The sequence below is a fragment of the Podarcis pityusensis genome (genome assembly GCF_964106645.2).
Source record: "Podarcis pityusensis genome assembly, chromosome: 4".
NCBI lineage: Eukaryota > Metazoa > Chordata > Lepidosauria > Squamata > Lacertidae > Podarcis > Podarcis pityusensis.
In genome coordinates, this window is record NC_138027.1 from 7,502,613 (window position 1) to 7,508,612 (window position 6,000).

Sequence of the window (6,000 nt, forward strand, 5' to 3'; positions counted from 1 at the left end):
CTTAGCCTAGCCTACTTTCCAGGGTTGTTGTGGAGATGATAATAATAATAATAATAATAATAATAATAATAATAATTTTTAATTTATATCCCGCCCTCCCCAGCCGAAGCCAGGCTCAGAGCGGCTAACAACAATAAAAGTAACATGGGGGCCAGCTTTTTCTCCTTGGGGGAGAAGTGCAAAAAATAAATGAAATAAAATTAAAATAAAAAGAATGAATCAAATCAAATTTAACCCCAAGGAAGCAGGCGATGAAAACTGTCTCATCATCACCACTGCCTCAATTGTTTGGGTATAATCTTAAAACTACTCATCAGTTTCTAGATGCAATTATTCCCTGTTTATCACCAAACAGAGAGGAAAATCACAGTAGTCTAATGTGATTCATTCATCCCATGCCAGTGGAAAAGGTTTCAGGGCGTTTCATGATAGGCATAGAATTGTAGCGTTGGAAGGGGACCTGCAAGGATCATCTAGTCCAACCCCCAGCCATGGGGCTTGAACCTGAAACCTTGGCGTTATCAGCACAGCGCTCTAACCAACGGAGCTATCCTTCGCAGAGCTCTCTGCGCCAGGCTGCATGCCCCAGCCACCCAAGGCTCAGTGCCGTCGTGGCACCCGAATATTTAGGGGATATTCTGACTTAGGGGCATTCAGACACAACCCCACAAATGGAAGCTTGGCCTATGGCAAAGACCGTCTGCCGGGAACATGCCTGTTTGAGAGCAAAGCACCAAGACAGTATCTCAGCTGTGTAACATGAAGCGGCATTAAGTCTCACGGCGGGCATTTTTCATTGATGCGCCTAAAAATAATGCCAGCCATATTTAACATTAGGGCGTGAGTATATACACAGATAATCTCATTATTCTGCACATACTCAACCCCTTGTTCCAAATTTGTGCGCAGTTGCTACAGGCAGCTATTAATAAGCTTCCTAAGGCTTCGGCCAAATCGTATAAAGACACTTTTAATTTCCAAAAGGGACGTCTTGTACAGCCCATTGGCTTCTCAGACAGAAGGAAATTCTAGGTTTAGACCCCCGTTCGGTGAATTGGGATCACATAAAAATTATCTGAAAAAGCAGCTGTGAATTTTTATCTGTATTAAGCTTAAAGTTTCCTCCTAAAGAAATCGAGGCCTACAATTTGCCTTCGCAACAACCTTGTGAGGCAGGTTAGGCTAAAACAGGCATAGGCGAACTTGGCCCGCCAGATGTTTTGGGACTACAACTCCCATCATCCCTAGCTAACAGGACCGGTGGTCAGGGATGATGGGAATTGTAGTCTCAAAAACATCTAGAGGGCCAAGTTTGCCCATGCCTGGGCTAAAAGAATGAAACTGGTCGAGTCTGCCCAGTCTGCTTCATGGCTGAGTAACCAGCCTTGAGACCTTGGGGAAGAGCTAAAGCTATTTGCATAATTGGTTGATTAGAAGAGAATAAAGGTACAATAAATCATAGACAGGAATCAAAGTGAATGTCCAACTGTCTAAAAAGGGAGCATTTGTCACCATTTTAAACCATGGACTGGTGCTACAGGAATGAGATGTGGACTCCTGATGGTCGTAAGTAATCTAACTCTACTTAAATATGTACCATGCTGGGGGTTTTTTTTGTATTTCTATTGTTTCTGTTGTATTGATTTATTCAGTTTACTTCAATAAAGTAGGAGGGGAGAATATGTAGACTCATATACTCTCCCCCCCCCCCACTTTTTTCTTTCTTTTACAGCAACCCAATAAACTATGGGGTTTTTTTTGCACACTCTCCAAACCAGGATCCTAAACCTTGTCTAGTTTTACAAGTCAAAGCCAAATAGGATTTCACTGGCTTGGAAGTTTTTGTTTTTATGACACCAATATCTTGCCATTCCCCGTACAGGAGCTCAAGGTGGCAAACAACATGCGATCAAGCATCTTTAAAACACAACCAGTATGGATGCAGACTGGGGAAGAGCCCTGCTTTAAAAGGCTTGCTGAAAGAAGGTGGTTTTCAGCTGGGGCCAAAAACGTAAGAGAGATGGTCCCTGTTTAATATTCATGGGGAGGGGAGTTCCGAAGGGTAGTTGCCACAATGCTAAAGGCCCGATTACTTCATTACTGCAGAATGGACCTCCTGATAAAATGGTATCTGCTGGAAGCCCTGACCTAGAAGGATAGAATTGTAGAATTGGAAGGGACCCCATGGGTCATCTAGTCCAACCCCCTGCAGCGCAGGAATTTCAGCTAAGGCATCCATGACAGATGGCCATTCAACCTCTGCTTAAAAACCTCCAAGGAAGGAAGGAGAGTCCACAACTGCTCGTGGAAGTCTGTTCCACTGTCCAACAGCTCTTAATGTCAGAAAGTTCTAATGTTTGGTCAGATTCTCCTTTCTTGAAGCCGTGGGTTCGAATCGTACCCACCCGGAGCAGGAGAAAACAAGCTTGCTCCCTCTTCCATGTGGCAGCCTTTAAGATGTTTGAAGATGTAACGCAGTGATTAGTGTGATGTAGTGGTTAAGAGCAGTGGACTCGTAATCCGGTGAACCGGGTTCGATTCCCCGCTCCTCCACATGCAGCTGCTGGGTGACCTTGGGCCAGTCACACTTCTCTGAAGTCTCTCAGCCTCACTCACCTCACAGAGTGTTTGTTGTGGGGGAGGAAGGGAAAGGAGATTGCTAGCCGCTTTGAGACTCCTTAAAGAGGGTGAAAGGCGGGATATCAAATCCAAACCCTTCTTCAGCTGTGTATATAAGGGGTGAGAGTTTTGTTCGCCAGTGCCAGCACATATAAGGTATGTACCTAGCTCAGATGCAACAGCACACTATGGTTTGCAAGAAACCAGAAAGCAGCTGCTTAAGAGGAAACACAGGAGCGAGGAGGAGGAAGAGACGGGAGTACAAGTCCTACACTCAGCCATGAAACACCAAACCATATCCTGGCAAATTCAAAGTGTTGGTGCTGACCTTTAAAGCCCTAAACGGCCTCGGTCCAGTATACCTGAAGGAGCGTCTCCACCCCCATCATTCTGCCCAGACACTGAAGTCCAGCTCCGAGGGCCTTCTGGCAGTTCCCTCCCTGCGAGAAGCCAAGTTACAGGGAACCAGGCAGAGGGCCTTCTCTGTGGTGGCACCCGCCCTGTGGAACGCCCTCAAAGAGAACAACAACTACCAGACTTTTAGAAGACACCTGAAGACAGCCCTGTTTAGGGAAGCTTTTAATGTTTGATATATTACGATATTTTAATATTTTGTTGGAAGCCGCCCAGAGTGGCTGGGGAAGCGGGGTATAAATAATAAATTATTATTATTATTATGGCATTAAATGTGAACTGAACTGCTACCTGTTCTGGAGTGACTTGCACACTTTTGTTGGAATGCACACGGACTGCACAATCCCAAGCCCCCTTACTCAAAAGGACGAGGCAGTGGGGGGTAGTGGTTAGAGCGCTGCGCCAGGACCTGGGAGACATGGGCTCCATCCCCACTCGGCCCTGAAGCTCGCAGAGGGTGACCTTGAGGGCCAGCCTCTCAGCCCAACCTACCTCACAGGGTTGTTGCGGAGTTTAAATGAGAAGGGGCGGGGGAGCCTAGCATGCCCCCTCGAGCTGCTTTGGAGGAAGAGCTGGGATATAAATGCAGCAAATGTGTAACTAAAACCAATAAGCAGAATTCATTGGGAGCGGCATGCATAGGGATTGCAATTCTCTACGAGGCCTTTATGCATTGAGTCATACAAAGGGGGAAATCTATTTAAAGGGGACTGTGTGCTTAGGCTCCCCCACCAGATCCTAGATCCCAGCGAAGGGGGATCCTGGACTGATCTGCTGCCAAGAAGGTGCTGTTAAAGGGCCTGCAAGACAGAGCTGTTAGGCCTTTGGCCAAGGCACAGTCTGACCCCCTCCTTTGGTAATCCTCACAGACCTCTAGCCCAGTGGTTCCCATGAATTTGATTTTGAGCGAATTTTAAATTGAATCGATTTTAGAACGCTGTGTTACTTTTATTGTTGTTAGCCGCTCGGAGCCCGGCTTCGGCTGGGGAGGACGGGATATAAATAAAATTTTATTATTATTTATATTATTATTTAAAGGAGCCTTAGGCAGCTCTCTCCACCCACCGTGTGCCCAGCTGCGCCCTCACTGAAGTTGCTCCTTCTGTGCAACTGTTTGAGCGGTCCAGGTGTGCCCGCGAATCTCCTTCACACATGGCTTCTCCTCTTCATCACAATGAAGTCTGCGTTAACTCCAGCCTCTACCAACCTAGGGGGCTGATGGGATTTGTGGTCCAGACCATCAGAAGGGCGCCAACTTGGCAACGGCCAGGCCAAGGGGTTGCCGTGCCCAAAGGCTACCCGGAAACGGTGAGTTTCGGGGGAGTAAGATGTGGCAACACAGACTGGTGTCTCGGATAGGACATCCATGGCTCCTTAAGTCACCACAACGAGGCAAAACCTCCATGTACAGGTGGAGTATATCCCAGAGAACCCTGGTGTCCGGGATAAATGGGGAGCGTGGGTGAGCCTTGCCTTCACCCCCCCACCCCCCTCGCTTGCAAAAGCATCCCAGAAGCATCCCAGTCCTGTTTAGGGAAGCTTTTAATGTTTGATGCATGACAGTATTTTAATATTTTTTTTGGAAGCCGCCCAGAGTGGCTGGGGAAGCCCAGCCAGATGGGCGGGGTATAAATAATAAATTATTATTAATTATTATTATTATAGAAGCACCTGGCTGGTTCCTCTCCAGGACAGAATCCTGCGCTGCACTAACCTTGGCCGGATCCACGCTGCCCCTCCTAAAATCCCATTTACCTGAAAGTAAACCTCGCTGAATTTCCCGAGGAGATGGGGACAGCTGGGGCGGAGCTGAAAGGCTGTAGCAAGGACCAGCAAGGGCACCACAGCAAAGTCGTAAACAATGAATAATTATTTTTAAAAGCAACATTTCAAGCGCAGAAAAGCGTTGCAGATGTGCTGCTCACGAACAAAGGTCTATGGGCAAGTAACACCGGGGAACGGGGAGCGCGAGGACCAACACAGAAACGGAAAACGGTCAAGTCAGACCAGTGGCTCATCTACCTCAGTGCTGCCCACACGGACTGGCAGCACCTCTGCAGCACGGAGCGTTGAATAGCCCTACCGGGAGATGCCGAGGATCGATCCCGCCACCACCGGGCTCCGGCCTAAGCGTTTTGTACGCTGCCCATCTCACGCTGACCGCCGGCACCGTCCCTCCGCAGCGGCGGACAATGCCAACCTGAGCTGCGCAGGATTCGAACTCGGAACCTTGGACAAGACAAGGGCAGACGCTCTGCCCGCTGAAGCACCGCAGCCTCGGGTTCTAAGAAGCGACCCGGGGCGCAAACGGGGGGCAAGGGGCGCCTTCTCCCAGCTGAAGAGGGGCGAGACCCCCCCAGCCCCCTAAATAAAGGGGGCCACCACCCCCAATGCCCTGCCTTCCAGCCCGCAGGACTCCAGCAATGGCAGGTGGGCAGAAGCGGCTCCTTACCTGGGGAGGAAAGGCCGGTGCGTCTGGAAGAAGCGGCTGCCAAGCGTTCAGGGAAAAGCCGGAGAAAGGGAGCCAAGCGCGGCGCTGTCAGCCTCTCCCGCCGCCGCCTCTTCTTTATGAATGAATGAGCGGCTCAGTCAGCCAGCGGGGAAAGTGAGCAGGTCGAGGCGGGGGCCACGCCCCCCTGGCGGAGCCGTCACAATGGGACGGGGCCCGCCCACCCCCTACGTCACAAAGGGAGGGCGGCCTCCGCTGGGCCGGACCACGCCCACGCCTCCCTGCGGGCGGCCTATTGGCTCCGCGGCGCCGCCTCGTGGCGAAGGGTTGAAGGTGCAGCGTTCAGGGGTTTTGTTGAACTGGAAGCGTGGGCTGCGCCGGCTTACTCGGGAGTAAGCGTGTGCAAGAACCAGCACATCTGATTTTTGTTTGGCCCAGCCTTTTCTTGGAGATGTTCCACTTTATTCTTGTGGTTGTTGTTGTTGTTGTTGTACTATGCGCTATTATTAAAATGAGGC

The 6,000-nt window shown here is 49.8% G+C and overlaps 1 protein-coding gene across 5 annotated transcripts in view; it reads right to left on the minus strand.

Annotated features, from left to right (window-relative positions):
- RELT (RELT TNF receptor) overlaps positions 1-5,672 on the minus strand; it is an 82,299-nt gene extending 76,627 nt beyond the window's left edge. For 3 of the 5 annotated variants that reach the window (XM_081002237.1, XM_081002238.1, XM_081002242.1), the window contains exon 1: positions 5,486-5,672. The gene's annotated coding sequence lies outside the window, so the exon portion shown is untranslated. Of the gene's footprint in view, positions 1-5,116; positions 5,465-5,485 lie in introns of those variants that run through there. The other 2 variants (XM_081002243.1, XM_081002241.1) reach the window with 2 other exon arrangements.
- Positions 5,673-6,000: the final 328 nt, after the last annotated feature.